Source organism: Amblyomma americanum, chromosome 10 (assembly GCF_052857255.1).
Source record: "Amblyomma americanum isolate KBUSLIRL-KWMA chromosome 10, ASM5285725v1, whole genome shotgun sequence".
Lineage (NCBI taxonomy): Eukaryota > Metazoa > Arthropoda > Arachnida > Ixodida > Ixodidae > Amblyomma > Amblyomma americanum.
The window spans coordinates 73,677,883-73,692,626 of NC_135506.1; positions in this window are offsets into that span (position 1 = coordinate 73,677,883).

Sequence of the window (14,744 nt, forward strand, 5' to 3'; positions counted from 1 at the left end):
CAGATCCCCTGCAACCCACCAGAGCGGGTAATAGCGTCAGCAGAGACACCTGTCCAGATCTCACGCTTGTGAAAAACTGCCTGCAGTCCACCTGGTCTAACACTGGCGAGTCCCTGGGTAGTGATCACTTCATCATCTCCTGCACTGTTCAGGGAGTTGAATGTCGGAAACCATTTGGCAAGGTTAAGATTGTGAACTGGGACAAGTGGAGAGAGGATCTCGCACGTCTCCCGGACGAAGATATCACAGATATTGAGGCATGGACAGCGCTGCAGATGAAAACTGTCGCCAGGCATTCTGCGACAGTGGACACCACGGAGGAAACTCCGGCAGTTGACCCGCACCTGTTACATCTGTGGGAAGCCAGGAGATCTCTGACAAGGAGGTGGAAAAGGCAAAAGTTAAATCGCAAGCTGACCTCGCTAACCAAAACTGGCTCAAGCTGTGTGATGAGCTCAACGGTAGAATGGGCACGGCTAAAGCATGGGGACTCCTCAGATCCGTTATCGAGCCGAACTCAAACCGGAAAGAGCAAACAGACACGCTCTGTAACGCCTTGCACAGCTACAAAGGGGACAACGAAGCCCTCATTGCAGAACTTGCACGAAAATTCCTCGATCTGGGATCCTCGTACCCTCTCCCTGCGTACACCGGTGCACCCAATGAAGAGATGGACCAAGACGTAACGGTTGAGGAACTGAGGGCGGAGCTTGACATCATGCGCAAGAACACCGCTCCTGGACCGGACCAGATAAACACCAAGATTCTCTTTAATATGGATGACATCTCTTTAAGAAAATTAGTGAAATACTTCAACACGCAGTGCTGGCACAAGGGCCAGATCCCCGACTCCTGGAAATTGGCTTTAGTGCGATTTATTCCCAAGCCCAATAAACCATGCGATATTGATCATTTACGACCGATCTCCCTGACGTCGTGTCTGGGTAAACTGTTCGAGAGGGTCGTGAACGCCCGACTGAAACGAATCCTGAGGAAGACTGACATCCTCCCTGACACGCTGTACGGGTTTAGAGAAAAGCTGTCTACACAGGATATTCTCCTCCGTATCAGAGAGAATATTCTGGACAACCCCGTCAGATGTCAGGTCAAGGCCATCCTTGCGCTCGATTTAAAAGGGGCATTTGACAATATCAACCACCAGGGAATACTGGATGAGCTTAACAGCATCAACTGTGGTGACCGCACATATAATTACGTGAGGGACTTTCTCTCCAATAGAAAAACGTCAATACGTATTGGTGATCGGACCTCCTCTCCCTTCAGTCAAGGTTCCAAGGGCACCCCGCAGGGAGCGCTCTTGTCTCCGCTTCTCTTCAACCTGGCCATGCGTGGGCTACCAGAGAAGCTAGACCGCATCCAAGGCTTTGAGCAAGCTATAAACGCCGGCGACACTACGATCTGGTGTTGCAGCGGTAATGAAGGGGAAATTCAAGGCCGGCTTCAGGAAGCAGCGAATGTCGTGTGCCAGCATGCGGCGAGGCATGGGTTAACGTGCTCTCCCGAGAAATCAGTTACTCCTGATCGACCGTGGCAAGAGGCAGAATACGGGGCTTTTGCCGTCCCCTCCCTCTGTCGCCATTACGGTCCAGGGTATGAGCATTCCGATCAAGAAAGAGATCAAGATCCTGGGAGCCATCATACCCAGCGGCAACACTAACACCACTACAATCAGACAGCTCCAAGCCTATTCCGAACAAGTCTCTAGTATGCTACGCCGGGTAATCAAGAAAAGAAATGGGCTAAGAGAGAAGGAGGCCCTAAGATTAGTTCAGGCTTTCATTCTCTCTAAACTAACATACGCCACCCCGTACTTACGGCTTAGCAAAAAGGAGAAAGACCGACTAGATATTATTCGAAAGGCAGTTAAGACGGCGCTTGGACTCCCGTAATGCACATCCACTAAGCGCTTACTACAGCCGGGGATCCATAACACCATCGACGAACTAATAGAGGCCCACCGTGTAAATCAAATTGTCAGGCTCTCAACATCTAAGCCTGGCAGGAAAATATTACAGAAGCTGAGAATCAGTCCACCCCGGGAAGTCGCTGACAAGATCGACATGCCCATGCAGATGAGATCACACATTACGACTCACCCCATACCAAAACGCATGGATGAGGAATATAACAGATGACGGAGACCAGCCAGAGCTAGACACCTCTCTAAGCGCTGGGATGGAAACAAGGACACGATCTTCGTCGATGCGGCTGGACCCGTTAACGGAGTCGCGGCAATTGCAGCAGTTTCACCCCGGGGGGATATCATTGCAAGCAGTCTTATCCAAGCGGTGGATACCACATCGGCTGAAGAAGCAGCTATCGCACTAGCGATATCAAAGAACAGCGAGGCAACGGTTATGTCCGACTCACAAGCAGCGGTACGCAATTACCTCAGAGGCCGCGTTGGCGCTCCGTGTTGGGAAATTTTGGAAAGGTCTAATCCTTCCAACATCCAGATCTTCTGGACGCCAGGGCACCTCTCAACGACGGGCAATGAGACGGCCAACACAGCTGCTCGAGCTCTCCTCCTCCGAGCATCTGGCACGCAGCCTCTCTCTGACATAGTTGACAACCCCTCACCCTTACTAAGCTACGCAGAAATTACGGAGTACTATAAGATCACAAGAAGGGAATATCCTCTTCCTCAGAAAACACTAAGTAAATGTGAAGAGCACATAGTCAGGCGACTACAAACTAATACTCTGCCCAATCCTTACCTAATAAGTAAATGGTGCCCAGAAACCTACAATTCGTCCTGCCCCTTCTGTGGAGCAGTTGGCACACTCTTTCACGCGGTTTGAGAATGTCAAGAAAACCCAGACTTGGACAGCAATCCCGATCCGACTCATAAGCGCTTGGAGACAACCCTTCATAGCCACAGCCCACTCGACCAGAAATTGCTGGTTGAGAGGAGCCGGATTATGATGACGACCAATGGGTTCTCGTACTGAACCCACCCAGTTTTTCTGCTTTGAATAAATGTTTTTCCTCCTCCTCCGGACACCCACTGTGCACGCACGGCACATCCTCTCCGCGCGAGGCGCTCGATGCGCGAGCGAATTTCCCGCCCTAGTGGGGTACCGCGGCCTTTAGATGGTAGGTGGCTGAGTGGGGCGCGGGAGTCGCAAAGCTGAGCACTCCTGGGCGGCGGAGGGACGAGGGTGAGCAGCAGGTCCAGCCCGAGCCGGATCCCCAACAGCGCCGCCGTGGTGGAGGAGCCCAGGAAGGTTGCGTGTTCCTATCTGTGCAGTCGCAGGGCGGGGTTGGTAGCCGCCGCTGCAAGGGACCAGCTGTCGCGGGCCACTCAGCCGTCGGTGTACACAAGGAGATGGTCCTGGAGCTCCTCGTGTATGACGGCTCTGGCCATCTGCTGCACAGCACAGAGGCGTGTTCTCCGCTTTCCCGCGATGCCGACGATCTCTCGCTGTACCTCCTAGGCAGAAGGCCAGGGCGCGCAGGAGCCCTAGGCGGTGGGCCTTGTGTGAATCGCTCATACTCGAGCAGCCCCGCGCCCATTCGTGAGTGCGGGTGCGAGCGCATACGCTGCAGCAGCGAGCCGCAGTCCGGTACGCGGTGAAGCCGGTCGATATGATTCAGTGCCCGGCGCGCTGCTTGGAGCTCAAGTTGCCACGCTCCTGCTTCGGCCAACGTTGCGGTGCACCGCGAGGTTTTGGGCAGGCCTAGGCACACGCGCAGGGACTTGCGGTGCTGGAGCTCGAGTTTATTCCACCACGGCTTGCGCACTGTGACGAGCGGCAGCGCATAGAGCACCGCCCTCAAAGCTGCAGCATTGTATAGCCGACGCGCGGCTTCCTGGGAGATGCCCTGGCCTCGAGCGGTGAGCTTGTGCACAGCGGCGGTGATCCTCTTCATTCTGCAGACAGGCCTTGGTCGCCGCGGGGCGGAAGGAAAGGCACCACTCGATGTCAAGCCCAAGGTACCGCACCGATTTACGCTAAGGAATCGGAGTCCCGTCCAGTGACAGTGGCGCAAGGTGCGCAGACGAGTGAGAAACGCAGGCCATGGCCACCGATTTGTCCGCGCTCAGCGACAGACCAAGGCCGCGCAAACTGGCATCGATTGCGGCCAGGGCTCCCTGAAGGCACCCCCGCAAGCGGAACGCCTCGCCCGGTGGTCCCCGGCACCACAGAGCTATGTCATCTGCATATATGGACATGAACACATGGTGTCGGCCGCTCGTGGGGAGGCAGTCCGGCACCACCGACATGGTCACATTAAACAGAAAGGTGATAGGACAGAGCCCTGCGGCACACCCACGTCTACCGGGCGAGGCTTGGAGAGCTTACCCCCTACTCGAAAGCGCATGGTACGCCCGCTCAGGAAGCCTTGAACGTATCGCAAAAGGCGCCCACTCACACCGACCCCCTCAAGCACCGCGAGAATTAGTGCGCGGTGAACGTTGTCAAAAGCGCCCGAGACGTCCAGTAGTATCAGCAGCGCAACCTTGCCTGCCACCCTGGCATGCTCCAGTGCTGTAACAACGTCCGATAAAGAATCAGCCGTGCACCGCATCCCACGGAAACCCGTCTGAAGCTCGTCAAACAAATCAGCCTCCGCATCCCGCTCGTTCAGGCGCTGCAACGTAATATGCTCCATGAGCTTACCTGCCGCCTATGTTAATGTCACTGGCCGGTATCCGCTCAGCTTCGTAGGTGGGCGCCCTGCCTTTCGGATTGGACAAACCACCGCGGTTCGCCAATCCTCCGGTAGCTCCACGCGTACCCACACCAGTTTTATCTGCTGCAGGAGGATCTGTCATGTCTGCGCATTCAGGCTTCGCAGCATCTGTTATGTCACCCCGTCCGGTCCGGGTACCGAGCGGCGGCGACAGCGCTGCAGCGCATAGTTCAGTTCCGCCGCGGTAAACGTACCTTGGACAGGTCGTCTGCACGCGCGGAGTGGCACGCACTGCCCCACGCACTGTGGTTTGCGGTAAAATCACCACAGATGATTTGGCGCGGGGCACAGCACGAAGACACAGAACGAAAACACAGCGCGTTCCACGCGACAGCTGGACGCACATAAACACTGCCCACCGTCGTGTCAACACCACCGACGCGCTCTGTCACAACCACGCACTCCTGGGCGTCAGACGTCGCCGCCGCCGAGCCGACGAGGGTGTTCTGGGCGTCCTGCCGCACGTATATAGCGCACCCTGATTTCCCGGGGCGATGAGATGTGTCTCAGGTGGCTCAGTATCAATGGCAGATGCCGGGGCTAACAAAAATTTTTCCTTCCTTTTTACTAATATTTTAATAAAACAACTCACTACTACTTCTTTATCCCTTCCTTTACGGCGCGGCTCAGGTATCCATAGATATATTTGAGGCAGTTGCTGCGTCCTTTCCTTTCCTCAAAACCAATTTTTAATTTTTCATTTTTTTCTTGTCCATAAGGTGGAGCTCTTGTCGTCTCTAAATTTTTTTCGTTGCTGTTGTTTCTTTGCACCCATCAGCAGTGATGTCCTTAAATACGGAGCATTTATGCTTTAAAGTGTTTTTTTTGTGACATTTGATGTAAACACTTGTGGAATAAGAGGAGTACAAAATTCCTGTCATGTTGAGCACAATTGTTACTTGAGCTGCGATGCAGAAATAGCAGTGGTTTTTTACAGCAACTAATGCGCTACAGTCCGTCCTGTATGAGAACGCAAAACTTTCAGCAAGAGTAGGCTGGCTCCGTTTTCGCAGTTTGCCGGTCTCCTGGATCGAGTGTATTTCCTGTATTTTCTGCGTCTTCATGCTTTTTGTCGTGTTCGTACCATCCTCTATAAGTTCTCTTTGTGTTATCATCCTGACCGTATAGAGTCAATCACCTACACTTTGTGTAATCAACCCACAGCTGTGCTTGAATGAATTAGCAAAGAATATTCAACGCCGTTCATTACCTAGGCGTTGCCTGGCGCTGGAGCGTTCACTTCTCGTTGGCCAAAATTAGAGAGTGCGGAAGAAGAGCTGTTGAAAACAGCTCTGGAATAATTTTAACAGCGGCACGGCATGCGGTTGTCTTTGCAGTTTTGCATCCATCGAAATACTGCCGCTGCGGCTGGTTTTCTGGGTCCTCCTGCTCAGTAGTCGAGCAAACTTACTACGTAGCCACGAAGGCGGGTCGGAGCCGAGCTGGTTGTCGTCGTAGTGGGGTGCGAACTCTTGAGTGGTACAATCATGCTCCGTCCGTCTCTTGCGTTGGCGCTTTCGGCGTCGCCTTTGCGGATGTCATCGCGAGCTTGCGCATCAGAATTTTCTCAGCGTCCCCCCCGTGCCCTCCTCTCCATGGCCGTTGAAGTCTGAAATTCCGCGTAGCAGTCCCGGGTGCTCGTGTTCGGGGCAGTGTTCACGAGGGCGTATTAATGTGGTGACGGCTGCTAATTTTACGTGCGGGGCGGACTTAATAAAACGTTGAGTACAGAGTCGATCACACTGGTCTACAACGCTCGAGCGGTGTGCTGAAGAGCAAATGAAGTTAAATCTTAGCGCAGCTGCTTTGCTGAGGGCAAGGCGCTGGTGCGTGTGTTTTCACGTGAATATTAGGCTGCGGTCCAGCGCAAGTATTATCAATGAAAGTCAATACCTACTTTATAATTTCACTTTGTTTCCACCTGAATGCAGGGCTCGAGAACTCTAGACAAGTGTGATCGAATCGGTACTTATTGAGGATAGTCTAAGGCACTAAAGTAAAACAATGAATGCCGACTTGCGCGCAGAATAGGTGAAGAAATTCAAGGGGGCACTATGTTGACCTAAAGTGCGGTGAGGCGAAAGCCTTTAGCGTGGTGTTGCTGCTTGTGTCACTGATGTGTGCTTAAGATGTTAATTAAGTACTTGCGTTTGCCCTCGTTCAGAGACTCCATAGAAGCGAGCGCTAGGAGGGAGGTTGTGCTGCACCCGACGTGGTCGACAGCTTCGAGACGTCCGAGGCGGGCGCGGCGCGTGCGCCAGTGGCGCCACCTCGTGCATGCGGGGTGAACTACCAATGGTGCAACATGGCCTCCAAGATTATTCGCGGGCACTAGCGCCGGGCGGGTGATCTCGGAAGCCATGGGCGCAAGAGCGTAACGGATGGACGGACGCACACGCGGACGGACGGAGCATCTGCCATTAAAGGCTTTCGCATTGAAATGTTCTGTGGAGAAGCTACCCACGCTGATTCCATCAACAGTCTCGGTGTTCCCAAAGGCGAGCTCTACAGAGGTGTGGAGAAAATGAAAGAATACAAAAAATAGGAACTGCATATAACGTCTTCTTGACTCCCTCCTTTATCCCTTCTCTTACAGCACGGTTCAGGTGTCCAACGATATATGAGACAGATACTGCGCCATTTCCTTTCCCCAAAAACCAATTCCTATTATTATTATTATTATAACGTCTTGCAAACCTCAGCGTCGTAGTCTTTCCTGCCACCCAGAACAGCTACTGACAATGTGGCAAGCTTTTTTCTTTCTGGCCTACAATCACAAAACCTTAAGTTGACGCGCTGCAAGTCTAAACAATTCACTTGTCCATCCAACAGGCATTATTGGAAGGCGAATAGATTATCCAGCAAAACAAAAAATTCGACTGATCCAGGAAATGAAAAAATATCGGGTAGCTTGGCTGTGGAACTGCTTAGTATGTTACGGGTCATAGAAGAAAACGGTGCCGAGTCCGGTTGGTCAGTGTGTTTATCATTCTAAAAAGTCCGAAAAGATTGCCTAGATATCTCTGGGTAGAGAAGTTCATGTGCCTTCATTGAGAGGATGAGTTAGTTTTGATCTCCGTCTGATTTTGGTCTGAGCCATGCTCCATTTTGTCCACGGGATGGTACAAATTGGGTCGTTTTGAAAGATTCGAAATGAATAACTTTACCTCTATTACCTTCCAACAAGCGTTTTCACATTTCATGGGGGGGGGGGGGTAAGACCAGGACGGCTGGAAATAACTCGGCGATATTTGTTTTGAATAGCTGCGAATAATACAAATGGAGCCATGAAGAGCAACTTTGCGTCGTGTTTTGTCCCGCTACCCCTAGCTTTTATCCCCAACTTTCCTCAGTCCTGTTTCCTGGATACACCGTGGAAATACGCTGCGAGTATTACTGGAGAGATCGTCTTCCTTCCTGACACCTCATGTTTTATTGGGCATGTACTTTCGAGCAAAGCAAACGCCTGGTGATGCTAATATATTTGACGCACTACTATTGTGAAACTACATGAGGAGAAATTAAGACTACAATACAATGCTGTTGTTTGAAGTGTTTATTTACCGAACTAATTTTTAACCCCATGCTTGGATCCCCTGCTTCAGGTTTCTATCTGTCGAAGCTTCTAGAGCAGCACTGTTTACGAGCCATTTCTGTGCCGCTGTGCCTGCGTTGAGCGACGTGACCTCCCACTGGTAAGGCAGGCCCGTAGCATATCTTAGATATCCGTAATATCTCCAGAGAGTCGACCTGCTTCCCTGTAAACTTCTGGATACCAGTTGTGTAGTGATTTTGGGGTGTGATACGCGTAGGTTTCTTTTCAAGCTTTTGTTATTTCCACGTCCTTGTTTAACTCTGTAGAAGATTTGGGACATTCTCTTCGTTCAAAGCTCTAGTGATGTAGTATTAATGCATTATTGTAGAGTGATACATCATGTTTCTGTTCACTGTGCAATAGTGCTCGGAATAGTACTTCATGTGCGAGGTCATAGGCCAGTTGATTGCTCCGTACCCCTTGTTGTCCAGGAGCCACATTATGAGTGCTGATTCCAAGTTCGTGTCCTTGAGGATCCGTGTGGCCCACTCATGGACCCGGCCCTTGATGTAGTTTCTACACTAGGTTTCGGCGTACTGAGGGCACGACTGCCTCAGGATCAAGCCGCAGTAGTCTGCCTCCTTGTTAGGATGCTTCAGTCTTAAAAATGCCATCATCTGGTCCGCCTGTAAGTGTATATTGTTCGTGGAGATGAATTCCAGTTATTTCAATTGCATTTTGCTCTAGCTTCTCTTCTGCCCTTGTTGTAAGTAGGATGAATAATCTTGGGGATGGAGCCAACGTGATTTTTTTTCTCATCTTTGGTTGTATATCCGCTGTCAACCTCTCAACCGGAGGAATGGTATTCCGAGTATTGCAACAAGCTTTATTATTGTTGTAGTGGATGACAATTTACAGAATTGACTTCAGTGTGTCTATGTTAACTCCTCATCAGTGTGGTGGACAGTGAGCCTCATTAGTCGGCCGTTGGAGGTGTCCGTATGTAACCCCAAGGTTTGTTTCACGGATTTCCTTGCGCTTGTGTCCAAAATATTTGGGTCCCCCTTTTTGAGAGAGGGGTCCGACATCACATACAATCCACCGTTGTCATCCGCGCCGACTGCAGGAATCTGAATTCTGCTTCAATGGCACACAGTTTCTCATCGCTGCATGCTGGAATATGATAATATAGATAGCAGCAGGCAGTTCTCGTCATCTAGCCGCTGCAATACGATAATAGGGCTAGTTGGTTTTACATACTGGTGGATTGGACGCGCTACCTCTAGGAAACTACGCAGGACGTAAACGAAGACTACAAGGCAAGCGCGCTTGACATAAGGTCTTAGTTTTTTTTTTCCTTTGTAGCTTCTTAGCGGTAGCCCGTCGAATACACAGATACACAAGCACCCAGCCCCAATTTTTCTGCTGCAGCGGCTATATGAGGACAGATATATTCTGCTATATTTATTATCATTTCGCAGTATGCGCAGTTGGCCAGCTGTGTGCCATTTAAAGTGGAATTCAGGTGATTCCAGTTGGCGTGGGCGGAGAATGTTGACCACGACGTAACGCTGACAGGACGGCTAAGAATACCATTAATTCTGCTCTTCTGCTCCTCGATATTGAATTACTACCGTGCGGTATTACCGCATACTGTTTTTAAAGCTTCTATGGTTTACTGTAGTTTAGAATGAAATGGATCTAACCGAATGTGACATCATTCGCTAGGGTGGTGAGGGACCCGGTCCGACCACCTTCGAGAGCGAAAGCGACGATGAACATTGAAGTTATCCACTACAAAGTGTCACGCATAGCATAACACTCTGTTGTACAATAAGGCATTTGTCCCAGATTATAGCAGCAAGAAATTACTTGAAAATTTCTGCTTTTGTGTAAGAGCTACACAGAGCGAAAATCGAGAAAAAGGTGTGGCCTTTAGTCTAGTATATACCGTAGTATACATGCGTAATGTTCAGGAGACTGTAGAGTACTGTTTATATCTTGTCTAAGTGTCATTGTATTCTCTGATGTATTACAAAAGAAGTTGAAGGAAGATATTTATTTGAACTAAGTGACAGAGTAATACTTACTGCGTTTCGCTCGGACGGCACACCCTTTCACATGATGTTCATTACTGACCCGCTGAGAGTAAAGGAAACCCGCATGTTGGGAAGAGTGCCTTGATCAAGCGCTTAATCAAAGTGAAATTTAAGCAAGATGAGTGTTTACTTTGAGTGATCCGCGCGACTAAATTAACTAGATACCGGACTGCTGCTCTTTATTACAGGGTTTTATAGTCATTTCCTCGCTCTAAGTGCACAGATAGGCTGCCTGTTTTTGTGGTGTCTCATCGCTTAAATATGATGTCAGCACCATGATAACGTTTTTTGGTTGTTAACCACAAAACGCTTCACACGGCAACAAATATTACGATGAAAGAAAACATTATATCCTGTTAACTTATTTATTAGTTACCAAGAAGGCAGTGTTTGAGTAGAAAGATCGGTTGTTTTATTTCTTTAACACCTACCACGCTTGATGTCTGATTCTTAATTTCCTTATAACCGATTACGCACCATGGAACACGAAAAGCTACGGAATTGTACGAGACTTTCTTTCCACCGCGATCGCGTTTGGAACTGTGGGACACGAAAGAAAGAAGGCCTACTCTGCATTAGCAGAAAATCGGCAGGATACTCTCAAGCGCCTACAATCGCCTCCGAAACATGGACCATAAAATCCACGCAAGCCGGAGAGGGTCGCGAGCAACACTTTTTATGCGAGGGCGCGGGAATCTACTCAACGTGAGATACACCGACGCGGCGCACTACGCGTCGCTGTCGGCACAGACGGCCAGTGTAGCAAATCATACACTGCAGGAAGTAACCGCAGCCACCATACGTACCACGAGCACTTTGGAGGCCGAAGAGGAAGCTATTGCGCTCAAAGGTGTCTCCATAATGGAGGGAGAAAGAGCCTACCCCGTCGCCGACTCCCAAGAAGCAAGGGAACAGTTTCCACCGCCGCACATCACATCCTGAAGAGCAGGGAAGAGTAATTATTCGGCGTTGTTCTTTATTGAACAACGGGTCACGCGTCTCTCCGTGGAAACAGCGAACGCAAGCTATCGCCCGAGCTTACGGGAACCGAGTCTCTCATTACGGCTCACGATCCCCAGAAACGGTGCTCCGACAGTATACCGCTATTCTGCGACACCATAGGCCAACCGCCAGACCTGCCCCCTCCAGACAGTCCTCACGAGGGAGGAAGCGGTTGCATGGAGACATACATCACACACCCTACCCCACGAAATGCACACCCTGTGACGCCTTTCCCACAATATGTCACACCCCATGGACATGCTCAGCAATCTCAGTTATCCCCAACCACAACCCGACCAGAGGGAGGCCTCGATGACAAGCTTTAGGCTGTAAAACCAGCGGGAGCTGGTGCACTGGGTCCGGCTTACAGTGAGAGCCATAGGAGCCCTGTACTAAGGGTCCTTCCACACACAGAGGACCTCCTTTTAAGCTAAAAAACTTTTTGCGCCAAAACACTCACTACAATATATGTAAAAAAATACCGTAAAGAGCTTTTCTTGCTTACTTTTGTTTCTCGTGTGACAATTCATTGTGTAATACTCTTGCTGTTTTTCCTGGAAACAATATAATTTTCTCCTCTTCTAAACTGGGTGCCTATCAGACATGCATCGAGGGTCGAGATTCGCCGCTGTTTATTCTCCGAACTTTCTATATAAACAAGTTTACCAATCTTCCCGTGTTTGCACAGTACAGTTTAAAGTCTCGCTTCAGAAACGCCATGTCCTTTGCTTTCTTCCTATTTTTCTTGCTGGCTTTCGCGAAACATTTTTCAGCAGTATATTGAAAAGGCTGTGAGGTTATTGCAGCAATGGCGCCCAAAGAGTGTACAAATGCACCGCGGCCGAGACAAACAGCGCGGGAATTTGTCGCTTCATTTAGGAAGACGCGGAGAATAACGGCAGTGACGTCAGAGGGCGCACAAAACCCACTCCCATACAACCGGCAAATCTCTTGTAAACAAAGGCTCGTTCGCTCGTTGTACCATGAAGAACCGTGGGAGAAGGAAGTGGTAGTGCGTATGTTGTCACGGAGAAAGGCTGGTAGAAAAAGGATGAGAGTAGAATATAGAATATTCTTATGTTTCTTTTCCGATTTATTTTATGTTTCTATCCTATTTTTGTCTGCGGAAGTGGAAACACAGGCACAGGAGGAAACTTACCCCTGAAATAATAAACAGTCCCGGGAGCGAAGTTCAATTCGCCGGAGCACATGACTTCCGGTTCGCTACGCCTGAATGCTATATGTAAGCTGCCATTTGAGTTACCACCTGGGCACCTGGGAATGTCCAGTGGCGCTGTTTGGATTCATTATTCATTTTCCCCAAGGTTTTAGTTGAGAATATAGCAGTGCTTTGTGTTGTGCGTCTTGTACAGTGATGCGCTGCACATTCTTTGGTTGTTGTGCTTGTCTTGTACGAATCGGTGAATGTGCAGATATTTAAGCCTCACCTCTTACCACATATTCTGTATTTTATATGTGTGTATAAATCGCACCTGGCCAAGGGTAAGACACAAAGGAGAGGGGCGTGTGTAGGGCAGAATGGGGGCGGTATGCTGTTATGATTTACAGGAAACCCACAGACATTGATGGCCATTTACGATCACTTTGCGAACTTGACGAAGTCTTCTCTGAATCTTTTAACATAGTAGCCTACTATGACGATGCTTGCTTCTTGTACTATATTCTTTCCCCCGAGTCGTAATCTACCCTTGCGTGGATTGCGTACCTCAGGACAAGGGCTGTGAAGGGAAACTTTCTCTACGTTTTGTTATTCTTTTCTAACAAGAACTACTTGGTTATATAAATTACATGACTGGTCTTTTGCTGTTCAAGCTGCAGCCTGATGATCGAAGTTCTGGTCGTTTAATAATAATAATAATAACTTCTTTATTTCTATCAGTGATGGAGGAGACTGCGAGTAAAAGTCGCTTTAGAGGCAAGCGACTTTACTAGAGCTCGCAGCCTCCTTTACAAGGCAAACAGCGATTGAGCAGGAGATATACATAGCAATTGACCACATGTGAAATTTGCACAAAAAATAAACGCAAAAACACAAATTACCTGAAAAACGCTCTTCAATTATTTAAGAAAGATTGAGTGACAAAGTGTTGACGTAAAGCTCGTACGTCAGTTATATATATATATATATATATATATATATATATATATATATATATATATATATATATATATATATATATATATAAAAACTTGATTTCAGAAACAAATTTAAAAGTGTTGGTAGTGTGTATGATATCTTTTGTGTAGAATAACGCTCTTAAATTATTTAAGAACGCTCTTCAAATATTTAAGAAAGATTGAGTGACAAAGTGTTGACGTAATGCTCGTACCTAAGTTATATAACTATCGGCTTGATTTCAGAAACAAATTTAAAAGTGTTGGTAGTGTGTATGATATTTTTTGTGTAGAATAATGACTCCAGGTTCTTGAAAAAGAGTTCTTTGTTATAGGCTGACAGCCACGAGGGCACAGCGTTTTCACTAGGTGTACCTGTGGCTTCTGAGACTCTGGAAATGTACCTGATGTAACGACATGTCGTCGGTGGAATACGAACCCATCCTGTTCAACTTTGTGAAATTCAGAGGTCGTGATTTCGGGTGTCCAACCGGCGGCATGTGGTTTTTTTTTTTCTGCAAGTGTTCTGCTCTTTCTGATTGAGTTCGGGATTCAATAGCGGTGCGTCATCGAGAAGATCAACGGGGCCGTCATCACCATTTAACTGTCCTTAATGGCCCCCGAAGGTACGATTTTCACAAGTTCATTGAATTGTTTGTACCTGAAAAGTTTCCATTGTTTATGTTATCGCGGCTCTCCGGACACTCCTTCGGCAATCATATACATATTTATGACTAAAAAATTAGGAGTTCAAAAAGGCTTAGCTTGGTTATGCCTGGAAGATTGCGAAAGCAATACCCTTGGCTGCGCCTTGGTTCGGCTGATGGTGTGGACATGGTTGCCCTTTGTTAAACTTAAGGCTATACATTGTTTTGCTTGGTTTCTGCAATTGATATCCTTGGTACACTTATGACTTATCTGTGTTATGACTTATAACTGACACCTCCGACATAAGGTAAAGTGACGTATTTTGGTAGTGGCGTTGGTTTTTGTGCGTTGATTTCTTGACGAATGTTGCGTTTTTGACGTCGCATGGTTTTTGAATTAAGTCTTTTGCGTAGCCGTTCTTGATGAGTTTTTTGAACATCGTGCGTTGTTCTGTTTTTCTGTCAAGTTCTGTGCTGCAGTGTGTCTCAGCTCTTCTGAACAGCGTCTTCACCACTGATGCTTTATGGACTGTCGGGTGGTTCGAAGAGAAGTGGAGATACAGGCCTGAGTGGGTTGGTTTGCGGTATACGGAGAATTGAATGGTA